We start from the raw sequence: 17,041 nt of genomic DNA on the forward strand, positions 1-17,041 counted from the left end.
TCTCTCACCCGCTCTATCCTCTCTCGTACAGCCATACATCAGCTACTCAACAGCCAGGCGACTGTAAGATCCCAGGGAATTGGGGCCGGGTCCCGGGTGACCCTGTCCTGGTTTGGCAGATGGAGAAACTGAGGCCCAGGGAGCTGTGGGTGAGCTCTGAGACCCGGGATTGAACCTCAGGGTCTCGGCGCTAACTTTCCCATCTTTGCTGAAGTGCAGCGTTCGGAGCTGTGCACGCCTGGCTCTGCCTTCCGGTTCCCCCACTCACCTGCGGGGGCCTTGGGGGACGCCGTCTGTGAACACGAGTTTTCCCATCTGTAAAAGGGGAACAAGCATCCTTTCCCTGAGGTCCTTTCGCCGCTGAGTGAGATAATGCTTGGTCAGTGCCAGTGCCAGGAGATATTTGATTAGCGGTTCTTCTGGGTGCTGGAAAGGGAGGTGGGGCGAGAGGCAGCGCCGTGGGCAGAATCAGAGGATTTGGGTTTTGAACTATAATCAACCTTTGAGGAGAAGAGGGCTGGGGGCTAAAGGTGAGGCCTGGGCTGCCACCCTTGAGGGGCTGCTTGAACAGGACCAGGACCTTTGACCTCACTGGCAGGGCTGGGCCTGGACAGAGAGGGTGTGCTCTGGGAAGGGCCGGGGAGACGCCAGCAGGAAGGACACTGCTGCCTCCCCCACTCCAGCTTCTGGATTCCTTGGTCCTCTTTCTCCCAGGCAGAGCTGGAGTAGGGGCGGGGAGCCCTGAGCAGCTGCGGCCACAGACTCCCTTCCCAGCCCCTGGTTCTCGTTTGGGGGCTTCCCTGCTGCCCCGGACCCTGCCCTGTCACTTCCCTCAAGGGCCTGTCACCTTCCTGGCCTTCTGAGAGGAGGGTGAGTAGTGGGGACTGGCTCCCCAGGGCTTTTGAGGTCCCCAACTGACCTGGGTCTCAAGACATTTGTCAGGAAAAAGGACGAGGCCACCCTGCAGCCCCTTCCCAAGCATCCCTGCATTGTCACCACGCCAGGCCCAGTGCCCTCCCAGCTTTCTCGGCTGGCAGCCTGCACAGGCTCTGACTCAGCCAGCAGCCGAGCACTGGGGCCCAGCTTAGGGCGGCGGTGAGAGGGAAGCGGGCCCAGCCCTGCCCTTGGAGGGCCTCCAGTCTGATGGGGGAGAGCCAGCCCTGCCCTTGGAGGGCCTCCAGTCTGATGGGGGAGACCCAACCCTGCCCTTGGAGGGCCTCCAGTCTGATGGGGGAGAGCCAGCCCTGTCCCTGGGGACCTCTAGTCTGATTGGGGAGATCCAACCTGTCCTTGGGGTGCCTCTAGTCTGATGGGGGAGACTCAGCCCTACTTTTGGGGACCTCCATTCTGATGGGGGAGCTTCAGCCCTGCCCTTGGGGGGCCTCCTGTCTGTTAGGGGAGACACAGCTCTTCCCTGGGGGCCTCTAGTCTGATGGGGGAGACACAGCCTGCCCTCTGTTCCCCATATGGGAAAAGTGAGCCCAGGAACATGAAGAAGCCGAAAGCGGAGTGCGGACGAGGTGGGAAGGAGCAGGCTTTGTGAGCTCCCTGTTGGCCGGCAGACATCCTCAATGCTGCCAGCAGGGGAAATGGGACAGGAGAGGCAGAAGGCAGCCGAGGAAAGTGGGAGGCAGGATGTGAGCTAAGAGTTGTTTTCAAGGAAGAATCTTCTAAGGAAGGATCCAGAGGCCGCAGGACCCTGAAACCACAGGCCCGTGGGAGCAAAATGGCTGCTGGTTGTTGGGGCAGGTGGTGTGGGCAGCAGGGCCTGAGGAGCTGGTGAAAGCTGGGTCCCCAGGCGGCCCCTCCCAGGGCTACGAAACTTTCCAGAGGGGGAGGAATTGGGAGGCGTCATCAAAGACAGAGGCCCTGTCCCTGCCCCGGCCATGCCCACCTCGGGTCTGCTGGGCACCCCACTCCCTTGGAGGCGACTGATTTGCCGGCAGCCTGCTTCAGATTGGGGAGATCCTTGCCCCGCCAGGCTGTGCACCCTTGGACAAGGCACTGGGCCTTCCTGGGCCTCAGTCACTACATCTGTAAAATGGGACGACAGCAGTACTGTGTAGAGTTACAAGAGGACTCAATGGGAGGGTTTGTATAAAGGGCTGTTTCACACAGTGCCTGGCACATACTAAGTGTTGGATGAGCATCGGTTACTGTGGTAATTGTTTGCCTAACTTAAGTCCTTATTGCCGTATGTGTGGTTTGTTTGGAAAATCGAGCTGCTCCTTTAGAGTCGGTGGTGTTGGTGGGTGTGGGGTGTGTGTCCGCATTGCAGGTCTCCTGTCCCCTCGCTTCGTTGGCTGGAAGGCTTCCTTCTGCTGACAGCTGTCCTAGGAGCTTGAGACAGACGGCCGAAGGGAAGGATGGGGCCCAGGCGAGGCCCTCGCCCGATTTCGACCCTCACCAGCTGCAATGCAGTCCCACCCAGGCCCTGCAGCTCAACTCCAGCCCCACCGTCCCTCGGGCCAATCGGCCACGAGGCTCCAGCGTGAGGCCGCGATGATTTAAGATTAGTTCTGGACCAGCTGTCCTTAAGAAGGGGATCAATATGACCGTTGCCCTGCTCTGCATACCTGGAAGGTGTTGGGAGGGCACTGGGTGGAAGCAGCTGGGATGCAGGAAGGGGTGATGGAGGAGGCTCTGCAGAAGAGCGGGAGGGAGCCCAGGCTCGCCCCCCCGCCCCGTGCCCCCCCGCCCCCTGTCTGCAGCCGGGGACATTGAAAAGTTTGTGCGTGGTGCGATGTGGTGGCTCGCCTTCCGTACACACAATCCTTTGCACAGTAACAAGGCGATCGCCACGCATTTTTTTTTTTTTTTTTGCGGTACGGGGGCCTCTCACTGCTGTGGCCTCTCCCGTTGCGGAGCACAGGCTCCGGATGCGCAGGCTCAGCAGCCATGGCTCACGGGCCCAGCCTCTCCGCGGCATGTGGGATCCTCCCGGACCGGGGCACGAACCCGTGTCCCCTGCATCGGCAGGCGGACTCTCAACCACTGCGCCACCAGGGAAGCCCTCGCCACGCATATTTAATAAAACCTCACTTCACTGCTGCTTGGGAAAGAGGAAGCCTTCTCTGTGCCGGGGCTCTGGGAACTGCTCTGTCTCGCTGCTGCTAATGATCGCGGGACCCAGCCGGCAGCTCCATGCTCGGCTTGGTGGCCAGACGACCCGAGGAGCGGCCTGTAGGCTGGGCTGCTGTCCAGGCAGCTGTGGTCCTGAAGGGGTGCCGAGGGCTCAGCACACGTTCTGCAGCGGCAGCGTGCCTCAGCTCAGACGAGAGGCATTGCTTAGTGGCAGCAACGTGCTGGACTCTCCCCCAGGGCTGAGAACCCCTGTGGGGACTGGAGCGCCTCGGAGCTGCCTAGGACTCCACGCCAGGGGCCCAGGAGTGTCCTGTCAGCCGAAGTGTGGTCGCGTGGCTCTGGCCCAAGTGCACAGACATTGAGTGTTCATCCAGGGATTGTGTCAACTCTAAGGTCCTTTCCCTTGCTTCTCCCACCCTCCAGGAAGTAATAATAACCAACATGTATTGAGTGTGTAGTGCAGACCAGGCATGAGGTTAAGTGCTCCACATGTATTAGCTCGTTTAATCCTCAAACCACCCTGTGAGATGGGTACTATTATTATTTCACTTTACAGATGAGGAAATAAGAGTCCCAGAGAGGTTAAGTGACTTGCCCAAAGTCACACAGCCAGAAGGAGGCAGAGTTGGGATCTGAACTCAGGCCTCCGACTGAGTTCTGAACCGAGGCATCTTAACTGCCATGTTGGCTGCCTGGGTGGGCAGAGGCTCGGTCTCCTTTGAGCTGCATTGTCCCCCTGCAGTTTCTGTCCTGTCCTGTGTCACTCTCGGGCAGTGTTATTGTTTAAGTGCCTGCTTTTTCCACCAACACATCTTCTGGGCCAAGGATTGCACTCTCTTCATTTCCCCATGCCCGTCTGGCTCACGTAGCTCACGTAGCAGGTATTTACTCTAAGTAGATAGTAAATAGTCGCGGTGGACAGACGGAAGGTGGTGTCCTGATTTGCAGGCCTTTTGTGCAGGAGGTTGAGGGGGATGGGCACAAGTGAGACCTGCTCTTAGCTCTTCAGGAGCTCGGAGTCCAGTATGAGGAGCAGACCCAGGACGGTCAGTGCCAGCCAAGTGGGAGGAAAGCTGTGGGGTGCGGCGTGGGGGCAGGCCCAGGCCTGGTGGGAACCCAGGGGAGGCGCGAGGGGTTCCAGACACGGGGAGGAGGGACAGGACAGGGGAGGTTTTCGGAGGTCAGGATCCCTGAGCTGGGTGGGGCAGGTGAGTCAGCTGTGATGCTGAAGGGGGAGGGGAGGCGGGGAGGATGTCCTGAGCAGAGAGAGCACCGAGGGCCAGGCCCGAGCAGAGCCAGCCCCGTGCTGTGTGGGATGGGGGTGGGCGGCTCCCCGGGAGGAGTCTCTGAGCTGCCGTCTCCATTAGGCCCACTTGGCCTCTGCCGGCAGCCCCTGACCTTGCCGAGCCCGTCCTGCGGAGCCGGTGCCGCGGTCTGTCTCTGGGCTTGATGCTTGCCCACCAACGGCTTATTCAGCTCCTTGATCCCAGCAGAGGCAGCAGCGAGGCCTGTTCAATAATAATGGAGCTCACCAGGGCCTGTGTCAACACCGCATCCTCCACGTTCATTATCTGGATCGCCACCTTCAACGTGTAATCCAGTTGTCTGGAGTTCATTTTAACTGATCGCTGGAGGGGAAGTCGGCTGTGGGATGACTGTTGCATCTTAATTAAAAAAAAGTGAATTAGCGACAGGCCACCAGGAGGCCTTCCCCTTGTGGGGGGCACTCTGCCGAGTCGGCCTGGCCAGGGCGCCGGGGCGAGGCTGCTCCCCAGCACAGCGTGTGCTGGGATCTCCGTCACCCCGGCTGAGGGGCGGGGGGCGGTAGCGACAGGGAGGGGTGCTGGGCTGCGAGCGTGCTTCATGTGATCGGATCCTCGCGTCGCCGCGGGGGCCAGCTGGGCCCGTTGTGCAGATGGGGATGCCAACTAGAAAGCAGCCCCTTGACCTGTGGTCTGTGACCTCTGCTCCCCAGCCACGCTGGCCCCTCTGTTGGCCTCTGAACATGCCGGGCTTCTTCCCACCACTAGGCCTTTGCCTCTGCTGTCCCCCTGCCTGGGGCAGGGCCACTGTGCCCACAGCATGTCCCTCGGTCAGCTGCTTCTCATCCCCCGGTCTCGGCTCAGCTGCCGCGGCCCCAGTGGGGCCTGCCCTGGCGGCTCCATCAGAGCCACCTCCACCCCCAGTCAGGGTCTTGACACGTCAGTGGCTTTCTTGTCATCAGAGCGTTGGTCACTGTCTGGAATTGCCTCCGGGACTGTTGTTGTCCCTCTGCACCCACCCGGCCATAAACAGATGAAAACGGGACCTGGTCTGTTTTGTTCACCAGCGCATCCCAGGGCCGGGCGCTGCACCAGCTTCTCAGCCGATGCTGGTGGGAGCGTGCAGGACCCCCTCCTCTGTTGGTTGGGTTGAGAGGGGGGCTGGCTGCTGCCTTACATGTTTGAAAATCTGGGCGGGAGGAGGTTTGGGGCCCTGGTTTCAGATGGAGAAGTGCCTTGGAGGAAGCAGGCCAGGAGGCTACATCAGAAAAGAGGTGGGAAGGGATTTGCGGAAAGGGCTGGTCAGAGGGTCTTGAGGCTGGGAGGGGTGGGTCCTACTCGATAGCAGCCACCACCGCTGGGCAGAGGGACTCGGCAGGTGGGACAGATGCGGGTAGGACAGCTGTGTCGCACGAGGGCCCAGGTCCCACCTCTGACTTGCCCCTGCGCCGGCCTTGAGGCGTTTCCAAGGCAACCCCCTTTCTTCCCAGAACCTCCTGGGTGTGATTGCAGAAGTACAGGCCTGGGGCCAAGGCTCCCCCAGCCCTGCCTGGAAAGTGCCGGAACACAGGGCAAGATACGTCCGGTTTGGGCCGTGGGCCTGGCTCCCACTCCACAGGGCTGTTGTGCGGGTTAATCGGGGCAGCTGTTTCTCATTGGGCCCCGGCGCCCCAGCCTGGAGAAGCCTGTCTGGCCCCTCATCCATGTGCACTGGGTCACAGCACCGGCACTGGGCCCTTCTCCTCCACAGCACTTGCCACGATTATCAGATTTGCCAGATCGAGGCCCTGTAGGGCAGGACCGTGCCTGGTGGGCTCCCACCACATTCCTGGTGCCAAGACCAGGCTGATGTATAGTGGGTGCTCAGTGAAAGGTTGTGGAGAGAGAAGAAGTTTCCATCAGGGAAGCGGGTTCTGTCTGTGGTGGATCTAAGTGTGTTAGGAGCATGTGTCCAGGGTGGGCAGAAGAGCTGACCAGCTCCAGAGCTCGGTGCTGAGCACGGGTGCTTCCCCAAGTGCGTGTTGTCAATAGTCCCGCCTTGTAGGGGTTCCAGCATCGTCTGCCCCGACTGCTCCGCCCCCTGCCACCACGCCGGTGCCTGGGTGCTGGCTTCTGATACCAGAACTCATGCTTTTTGTCATTAAGCACGCCAGAGAAGAAACTTCTCTGGTTTCCTGGACACCAACAGACCCCAGATTTCCCCCTGCCCGTCCCAAGCACACCCGCCCTCCCCAGCCTTAATTTTCACGTTTAGTGCCCAAACTTAGTTTGCATGTGTTAGCTGTTGTAAATCTATCATAACAGTGTGACGCGGCATGAATAATGCATCACTGGGCTGTATTAGTTTTCTGTCTCCTATCTTATTTATGACACGAAACAGGTGGGAATTTGCAAAAGCGAAATCCAGGCGCAGGGATTCTTGGGTAATGGTATGCAAATTAGTGTGAGCGTGGGAAGATGTACCAAGTCCTCGGGCGTCCAGGGAGCCTCCAAGGCCCAGAGCCCTGGTGTTCAGGTCACCCAAGCTTGTGGATCAGGAGTCATGACACTCCATGGAATCAGCTCAGTTCAGCAGTTTTCTCTGAATTTTTTTCAGTGTGTGTGTCATTTTTATTGTTGTCATCCTGTTTTTCTTTCTTTAATTAGAAGTTGGCAGGTGAAACTCGAGAACTCGACTTTCTAAAGGTTGTGGAGACTTCCCAGGAGGAAAGTAACAAGTTCCAAAGGAGGGCAAGTGTTTTCTAGTAGCCTGAAGAATTGAGGTTAGATGTTCAGACGGTCTTCCTTTCAGGAAGCTTATGAAGGATAGAATGTGGGGGGTGGATTTGGGGATCTCGTGGGGCTCCTTTCCCCGGGGGGGCACTGATGGGTCAGAAGTGGTCCAGGGCCATGGCTGCTGCCTCTGCTCTGGGGTCTGGGGGTTGTGGGGACATATCTCAAGGGACGTCCTGTGGGACTTGGGTGGCTAAGGGGCTGGGCTCCAGGCTTCCTGTCTCCTCACCAAGAAGAGCTCAGGGCTTTCTTGTCTCTGATGTTTGGTTTCCCCCCGTCCTGGAAGATTTAGGTTGATGAAAGGATTTCACGGTTAAAGAAAAAATTGTTTGAAGCTGTTGGCTCAGGGAACAGGTTCTGTGAAACCATGGAGGAGAAAAGGGAGACGGTAGAGGGAAGGCAGATGGGAGGGGACGTTAGAGAGAGAACAGACTGGGACTGGAGATGGGGCAGGGGCAGACGATGGCGCTGGGGGTGAGGTGTTGGGGAGTGGGCAGTCCTCTGTCTTCTGAGCCTCTGTCCCCCAGCATCTCTGGCTGTCAGTCTGTCCTCCCCTCCACCATGGTTACTCTCCCCTCTGAGCCCTGCTGCAGGATTAGGGATGGGGACACCATAGGAGCAGTTGTCCAATCCCCTGGGGTTTGGCAAAAACACAGAGAGCCACGGACGGACCCACGGAATGTCAGGCCTTGGGCTGGGCCTTAATACAGTGGAGGCTGGGAGGGGTCACACCGGGAGGGGTCTAGGCCAGTGCCTGCTGCTTAGGGTGCACGTGGTGGTTATGTCATGGACTTCGCAAGCCTGGCCGCTGGGCTGGGGGAGGGTCTGCCTGGTGGGAACCTTGAGACGCATTGCCGGCTGCCCCTGCTGTGGTCTGAGCAGACTCAGCTGATGGTCAGTGTGGGCTCAGGAGCCAGGTTGGTTGGTGTCAGCCCCCAGCTCCACCACCTATTGCCTCAGTTTACCCACCTATAAAATGGGGATAATTACAGAACCTACCTCAGGAGTAAGCGGCGTGATATACGTAAAACTCCCAGGGTTCTCTACCTGTTGAGGAGTCAGCAGGGCGGGCAGGTGTCAGCCGCTGTTTTATGGTGACTGCAGGACCTGCTCAGGATCACAGGGACCACCCCCCCCAGTAGGTGGTGGAGCCCAGATCTCAGGGTGCTTGTGACTCCAGTGCCTGTGCTCATGAGCACATGTGCACGTGAGTGCACATGGGTGCGTGCACACGAGAGAGAGGGAAATAGGTCAAGTATATTAATGTCATATAGGTCCTTGTCTGTGATCTGAGAGTGCTGACGGCACCCTGTTGGGACCTGAGGGCCTGGGTCAAGACTGGAATCAATCCCCCCTCTCCGTTATCCCCTGGCCCCATCCCCAGCTCCCACCCGCTCTGGACAGTCACCCTGATCTCTCACATGGCTGCCACAGCTCCCCAGCGCCTTGGGTGTGGCTCTGCGCCTGGTCCGAGAGGTGGCCCTCCGCAGAGCCTTTCCCTCGTGCCCTGAGCGGGATGGCAGGGAAGACGCCTAGGCCAAGCCTGCTCACCTCTGCTGCTGAGCCCAAGGGGAATCTGGAGTCCAGGCCGTCACGAGGCAGGAGGCCCCCCTCTGGTGAAGCAGGTGCCACAGGTGCTGAGCAGATTCCGTGTGAAGGGGTGGGGGCCCTGGAGGGCCGGGTGGGTGCCTGGAATTGCACCACGCAGGTCGCTCGGGCAGGGCTGGCAGGTGTAACGCCATCTGCCCCTTGGAGCTGGAAAGCAATGCTGAGCCACCACGGGGGTTCTTTCCAGAACAAAGCTTCCTCACACCTGACCCTGCTTCAGCCTGACCACCCAGGCCGCCTCTTCCCTGGCTCTTCCAGCCCCCAGCTCAGGGGTTGCACTGGCTGGGGCTCCAGTCCCTGTGCAGGGCCCTGGGCTCCAGCAGCGGCCCCCACCCCCATGGACCTGCCGCTCTGGTGTGGGTGTGGTGAGGGGGTCACGGGGCTGACAGAGACCCCCCCTCATGAGTTAATGCTTATCGAGACTCACCCAGAGGCTGGTCCAAGCTCTTTGTGAGTAGCGACCCGTATAACCTTCACAACAGTTTTATGCCAGTGGTCACCTCATTACCCCCCCTTTTAAAGTTGAGGAAACCGAGGCAGGAAGTGGTGGAACTGGGACCCAGACCCTGATGGTCTGGTCCTGAGCCCATGGCCTCAATACCTCTCGAAAGCAGGAGGCAGGTGACAAGATGACCTCAGGTCACAGTGATGTCACACTGAAGGTGAACCAGGCAGCCGAGCTCGGCCCCACTACTTCCAGGACAGGCCACTCCCCTTCTGAGTCTCGGTTTCCTCATCTGACCACAGGCTCCGCGGTCCCACCAAATCTCGGGGCCGGCGGGGGCTCCCAGAGTTGAGCTGAGCTGCGGCGAGCGCAGCCCAGATGCACACAGGTGCCGAGCTACACGTCCCCGGCTCTCCTGCTTGGTCTTCACTGGGGTCCCTGTGGCGCTGGAAAGGGACAGGCACCAGGCAGACCCCGGTGCAGCCCGGCACCTGCTAGTCCACAGCAAGGCTGGAGCAGACCCACAGCCAGGGTGCTCGGTGGCCCCAGGTGGCCGGCAGTCCGGCGCCCTCCTCCGGTGTCTGCACTGCATGTGCTGGCTTGTATAATTGAAGAAAACAGAAGGAAATTAAGTCGGACTAATGAGGAGAATATCTATAGCCCACACTTTGAGATGTTTTTAGCCAGATGCACAGGTGGATGTCAGTTTGGTGTTAGTTTTTTTTGCTTGGTTGCTTGGTTTTCTTTTCCACTGTAGTTTATTACGGGATATTGAAGTTTTGTTTTTAAAGACAGAACGTTGGTGTGGCCACAGCAGGGCAGCCATCCCTGCAGTGGCGCTTTCTGTGGGCCTTGCTCTGGGTGTGGTGGGCGGCAAGGAGGGTCTGTGCCCACCTCCTTATGTGCCTAGTGATAAAGAAGCTTCAGTGCAGGAATTACTAACTTGGCGGCGGGGGGCAAGAGTGGTTTACAGACTCCTTTGAGATGTTGGCGAAAACTATTGATCATCTTTCTAGAAAAATGCACCAAACACCAAATTGTGCACAATCAATTCCAAAATGGGTTGTTGAAGACAAGTTTGGGACCGGCTATCACTCTTAGGGCAGAGACGTCGTCCTTCCCTCTGTCCCTTCTAGGTTCCCGGGGTGGCCCTGAGCCAGGAGAGCCCAGCACCCAATGAAGTCTCTTGCTAGACAAGAATGGCCTCGCCCCCACTTTACAGATGAGTCAACTGAGACCCAGAGGTGTTAACTGACTTGCTGGTAAGAGGTAGAGGCGGATGCCACATCTTAAGCCTCCCCACCGGCACACCATCCCCTTGGCCTTGACCAGGTCCGATTCTGAAGGCAGAGTGTTAAGCTCTGGACGGGGCCCCACAAAGGTGTCTGTCCATGGCTGACAGGTCACATGTAGGCTTTGGAGTCCCCTTAGGGTGACCAACTGTCCCGTTTCGTCCAGACAGGGAGTTGGACTTCCAGTGCGACAACTGGGGTCTCTCTGGGCAAACTGGGACGCGTGGGTCACTCTAAGCTGGAATCCTGGCTTTCCCCCCATTTTCCAAGCACAGTGACTTTGTGAACGGCACTCAGCCTCTCAATTTGTTTTCTCAGCTGTAAAATGTTGGTAAGAATAAGAGATAAGGGAAGGGATTGTGTCCTAATTGTCTTTAAAAGACTGCCTCTGCCTGCCCAGTGCGGCGGCTGGGAGCAGGACCTCCGGGTCTCAATCCTCAGCCTGTCCCCTGGCTGGCAGTGACCCCACGCCGCTTTCTCCAAGCGTCGGCATCCTGCCTGTTAGGTGAGGATGGAAGGGTGGTGTCCTCATCCCAGGTTGCAAGGATACTAAGCGGAGCCAGAGCTGGCAAGGTGCTGGTGAGCACCCCGTGGATGGTCTCTGGGCCCATGACCGGGCCTCCCAGGCCAGCTCGTTGTGGTGACCGAGCAGCGAGTAGGAGGCAAGAGCCCCTTCACGCCCACACCCTGCTGGCATGAAGGTGTCAGGGGCAAGCCTGGAGCTTGGAGTCCACAGGTCGGGCCCACACCCCAACTCTGCCCCTGTCTGGCGGGTCACCTGGGCTCATCGTGTCCCCTTCTGAGCTCTTTCCCTCTTCTTTCGTGAAGGCCTCTGGGAAGACGAAATACCAGACGTGGCGTGGCCTGGCACACAGTAGGTGCCCAGCGAGCAGTAGCCTCCTGCCGTGTCCTTGGCAGCCCCGGCCCCCGAAGGCCCCAGCCTCCCTGCCCGGCTCCGTGCCGTTATCGCAGCTCTAATGACTGCTGAGCTGCTCACGCCAGGAATTTATGGAAACCAGGCCCAGAAGCATCACCTGGAGGCACATAAATATTGTAGGACTGAGGCTGGGCTGTGTCAGCACTACGTGGGGTGGGATTACTCACCTGAGACCCTCTGAGCAAATGTCTGCCGCAGGGCTGCCGTGAGGCTGCTGGGAGAGGGCGAAGGGGCCGGGGCTCCGTGGGCGGCTGCAGGACGCTGGCTTGTCCCTGCTCCCCTGACCCGCTCCTGCCCACAGCCGCGTGCGTGGGGCGCTCACGGTGTGCTGGCCCCGTCCCATGAACCGCCCAGCACCCCGTAAGGCAGGTTCTCCTTGTATCTCCATTGGCAGATGAGAGAGGTGACCTGCCAGAGATGAGCTGGGAGCCGGGAGTCAGGCCCAGGCCCTCCCCTCCAGCGACCAACCTTTTTTTTTTTTTTTTTTTTTTGTGGTATGAGGGCCTCTCACTGTTGTGGCCTCTCCCGTTGCGGAGCACAGGCTCCGGACACGCAGGCTCAGCGGCCATGGCTCACGGGCCCAGCCACTCCGCGGCATGTGGGATCTTCCCGGACCGGGGCACGAACCTGCGTCCCCTGCATCGGCAGGCGGACTCTCAACCACTGCGCCACCAGGGAAGCCCCAACCTTTTTTTTTGAAAAATAACTTTACTCCCCTGACTCCCAACTTTTTAATTTAAAATATTTCAAACTACAGGAGGTTGAAAGAATAGTACAATGAATGCACAAATTGTCTTCACCTAGTAAACCAACTGTTAACATTTTACCATAATTTTCTTCCCATATTATACATATACACACACACCTTTTGGGGCTAACTCACTTAAAAGCTAGTTGCAGACATCATTGCCCTTCATACATAAATACTTCAGCTGGGCTCCCTTATATAACCTCAGTAGCATTATCGTGCCCATCAATCTACCGACCATAGGCCCGTTTTCCCAGTTGTCTTCAAAATATAGCTACTGCCCATTGCCACCTCTGGCATCCAGCTGGGAACACATGTTGCATTTGGTTGTCATGTTTCTTTTGTCTCCTTTTAATCTAGAATAATTCCTCTCCTTTTTTTTTTTTGGTCTCCATGATAGTGACTTTTTTGAGAGATCCAAGCCAGTGTCTTTTCATAGGTCCCACCAGCTGGAATTGCCCCATTGTTTCCTCCTGATGAGATTGGAGTATTTGGCCAGATTCGGTGTAGGAAGCCATGCCTTCCTATCGAATCCCTGGGGAGGCGGGAAATGCAGGCTGGTCCCATCCTTCATCACTTGGTTAAGGTGGGGGTCTGCCAGGTCTCCCCATCGTAAAGGTACCAGTTTCCCTTTGTAATTACTGTGAGGGATTCTTGGAAAATGGGAGCATATCCTGTTCCTCAGTGAACTTTCACTCCAAACTTTATTTAAAGAGGAGTTTCCTCCCCTCCCACTTAACCCTCCTCCTTTATTACTACTTCAAATTCAAAGAGTATTTTTAAAATCCAGTGTGCTATCATCCAGGACCATTGTTATTACTTTTGATGCTCACATTGTCTCCGATTTGCACACCAGGGGCCCCTTTGTGCTGGGTCCTGGGTCCTGTGGACACTTCCTCATCATTCTTGAGCACTTCCTTGCTTGTCTGCCTCTAGAGAAGCTCTAGGCTCATCTGGTACTTCCCCTGCTCTAATCAGCCATTTCTCCAGGGTTCCCTTTCGTGGGGAATGGTGTTTAGAAATCAGGAAGTGGTGTGCTCCCTGCTGCCGGGGTGTCATTGCTTCCAGACGCTTTCAGTGGACAGAGCCAGGAGAGAAATCTCAAGTTCATACTGCTACCTCTAATTCAAGTCCAAGGTCCTAGAGCTCTACCCTCACTTCTCACTCTACACTTGACTCTTGCTGTTTACCCTGGTTCCCAATAATAACATCAGTGTACTTCAGTCGCGCTGTGTAGTGTCAGAATCACTGCGCCTGTTCCATTACCACCACCAAGCTTACTAAGTAAAGTTCAGGATTTTTTCTGTGGATCTTTTTGTCCTTAAACAAGGACCAAGGTTGTGTAATCAGAGTGCTGAGTTCCCAACCTACTTGAATGGATTCTTTTCTATGTGGGTGTGACCATGTTCCAATAAAACTAGATTCACCAAAACCAGCGGCAGGCTGGTGTAGCCTGGGGGCCATTGTGTGCACACCTCTTGTCCAGACTGTCATCCTAACAGAGCAGCTCCTGGTGCAGGGTAAGCAGCCGGTAAATAGCCGTGCCTGGACCATAGGGGCCGAGTGGGCAGGAATATCAGGCCTTCTGGGGCCCAGAGGAGGGGCATGACTGGGCCAGTTGTGCAGGGGGGCAGGGGGCCTTCTTCAGGGGCAGGGGGTAGAGGCCTCTTAGATGGTAAGGTGGTCCCCCCACTCCTGGGCCCCCCAGGCTGGCCAGGTTTTAGAGGAGGGGTCCAGAGGTGAGAATGGGGAGCCATGGCCTGGAATTGGGGTGCCAGGTGGGCAGTGTTTCACCTGATCCTGGTTGGGAGGAGAGGAGAGCTTGAACTGATAGCCTCCCCGGCTCTGGGCAAGCAAACACCCCATGTGTGGAAAACAAAATGAGATGCGTGCTTGTCAGCTCTGAACCCAGTGTCAGCCAGGGCTGGGCCTCACTGCCGCCTGCTCCCACCCGGGGGTGCTGTGCTCAGCTCCCTCCACCCTCCTGGAGGACCCACAATGCCAGGGTGCCACCTACCCCTGCCCTGCGTGCCCAGGAGGCCCAGCCCCAGTGGCCCAGACCCGGCTTCCTCCAGCAGGCTCCTGGTGTGGGGAGGGGTCCTGGCAGCCCAGGAATAACTGAGGAGTGAGGGGCGGAGGCTGGAGCTGCCCCTGTTCACACCTATCTCTGCCCTCACCCCCACTCGCCTTACCATTGGACTTGGTAGCTTGGCACAGGCCTTGGGCAAAGCCCTTCAGGCCTGGAGACAGACGTGTTATGCCTCTGGAGAAATGAGCCTGGATGTCCACTGCTGACTTTTATTTTTTGCGGTACGTGGGCCTCTCCCGTTGCGGAGCACAGGCTCCGGACACACAACCTCAGCGGCCATGGCTCACGGGCCCAGCCGCTCCGCGGCATGTGGGATCCTCCCGGACCGGGGCACGAACCCGTGTCCCCTGCATCGGCAGGCGGACTCTCGACCACCGCGCTGCCAGGGAAGCCCTGAGTTCTCTCTTAATTAGATTCTGATGGCAGCACGCCGGGCTGACTGGCTGCAGGTTCAGGTGCAGCTCTCCGTGGGCCCAGGTCTCTCGGTTGTAGTGCGGTTTGGCTTTTTCGGAGGCAGGAAATGCTTCTGACCTTCCTTCGGGAGCCGGGCAGGAGTCTGCTGCACGTGCATGAGCCTGCACACGTCTTCCTGTTGGTATCTATGTGTTTGTGCTTTCATGTGCAAATACGTGCGTGCCGGTTTTTGGAAAAGTCCGCAGATGAAGCACGTTGGGTGCCCCTTCCATCCCGCTGCCCCATCCGTTCGGCCATCTGCTCGTTGACGGCGGGCGTTGCGGGACTGCGGATCCGGCCTCAGGGTCTCATCTGTGATGGGAGTTGGTGGTTCCTCGGCTGGACTCTCCCAGCAAGGCCCCCCCCGGGGGGTGTCCTGTTGTAACCATGGGCTCGGCCTGGGTCTGAGCCTTTAGGAAAGCTGAATGCAGGCTGGTGCAGGAAGATAACCACCCCTCACCCCCGACAGCGGTTTCTTTCCTTGAAGGAGAGCTTCTCTCTGGAAACGAGCTGCCGGCCAGCACTGCCAGGGCAGTGGGCAGTAGACTGCGGAGCAAAAGTCCAGAGACTTGGACGTTCTCCCCCTTGCCCTGCGCTGCACGGACTGAGCCCGGCTTTGTGGAGGCTGTGAGGGGTCCAGGCCTCTCCCCACATCCCAGGGCTGCCTGGCTGAGCGCCCGGGCCTTCACCGGGGCACGGGAGGGGAGCCAAGGAAGGAGCAACAGAGACACTCCCCCAGGAGGCCCTAGTCTGAGCCCCCAGTCTGAGGGAGGAAATCGCTCCCTGACCTCTGAGAGTGCCCGGCCTGATAGGCGACCCCCTCCTCACCACTGGAGCGCCCAGTTTGAAGGAGATGAGGCACTCCTGCCCCAGAGGGAGCTGCAGCTTCTGCTCGAGCGGCCCCCCATCAGGGGTGAGCTGCGCGCTGGGACCCTGCCTCCCAAGAGCAGCCCGGGGCCCTTCCTCTGGGACCCTGCATTTTCCTGCCCACCCAGCCCATCCGTCAGGCCACCCCACCTGGACCGCAGAGCTCAGCCTGCAGGGACTGGCTCAGAAAAAGCCATTTCATCAGCCGTCTCACAGCCTTGCCCTCCACGGGGCCCCGTGTTCTCTTTTTTTGTTTTTTAATTTATTTATTTTCGGCTGCGTTGGGTCTTCGTTGCTGTGTGCGGGCTTTCTCCAGTTGCGGTGGGCGGGGGCTACTCTTCCTTGCGGTGTGCAGGCTTCTCACTGCGGTGGCTTCTCTTGTTGCAAAGCACGGGCTCTAGGCGCACAGGCTTCAGTAGTTGCAGCATGTGGGCTCAGTAGTTGTGGCGCGCGGACTCTAGAGCGCAGGCTCAGTAGTTGTGATGCATGGGCTTAGTGGCTCCGTGGCATGTGGGATCTTCCTAGACCAAGGCTCGAACCCTTGTCCCCTGCATTGGCAGGCGGGTTCTTAACCACTGCACCACCAGGGAAGCCTGGGCCCCGTGTTCTGATCGGGAGTGAGCACTGAGTTCATTGGCTTGGCTCCCCATGGAGAGCCCCCTGCCCCAGCTTCTTTATCTCGGTGGGAAACCTCCAGTGATTTGAACCGGGATGGAGTTGGGGTTGAGCCGGGGCTGGCGTGACAGCGGCAAAAGAAACCGAGTCCTTTTATTGCCACTTGTCACTGGCTAAGGCCACGCGAGGCCCAGAATTCCAGCCCGCTGCCACACAGCCCTCGAACTGAACTTCTTTCAAAGGTGAACCTGAACTTGTCACTTAACCAGGCTCAGCCCCCTCCCGCACTTGAATACAATCTAAACTCTTCGCCGTGCACTTCAGGGCTGCCGGGTGTGATCTGGCCCCTGACCCCCTCTCCCACCTCTGTCTTGCCACCGTGCTCCCCAACACTGACCACCTTTCTGTTTCTCAAACACGGCAAGGTCATTCCTGCCCCAGGGCTCTTGCACTTGCTGTACCCTTTGCCTGACATGCTCTCCCCTCCCCCATCCCACATCTCAGATCTGATTCCTTCACATTTTTATTGTCTCTGACAAATACTACCTCCTAGAGAGACTTTCTCTGGTCACCCACTCTTATTGGCACCCAGTATTTTTCCCAGTATTTTTCCCGTTGGGAGTAATCTTTATTTGTTTTAACTGTGTGGGCCCCTTGTTTATCTTGTTCATCACTATATTCCCAGCACCTAGACCCACGCCAGGAATATCGTAGGGGCTCAAGAACATCTGTTGGATGAATGAGGCTGTATTAGGAACTGGGTTTGTGCTAAGCTCTCCCTCACCCAGGAGTCCCTATAACTCTCATGACAACCTCCATCTACAAATGGGGAGACCGAGGCCCAGACCTGGGAAGTTATTGAGGAAATG

General features: G+C 57.9%; 1 protein-coding gene across 8 annotated transcripts in view; it reads left to right on the top strand.

Moving 5' to 3' along the window:
* Positions 1 to 17,041, top strand: part of ARHGEF10L (Rho guanine nucleotide exchange factor 10 like) — a 145,889-nt gene that overhangs the window by 116,646 nt on the left and 12,202 nt on the right. The window lies entirely within an intron of this gene.

Source organism: Delphinus delphis, chromosome 1 (assembly GCF_949987515.2).
Source record: "Delphinus delphis chromosome 1, mDelDel1.2, whole genome shotgun sequence".
In the NCBI taxonomy this organism is placed as follows: Eukaryota; Metazoa; Chordata; class Mammalia; order Artiodactyla; family Delphinidae; genus Delphinus; species Delphinus delphis.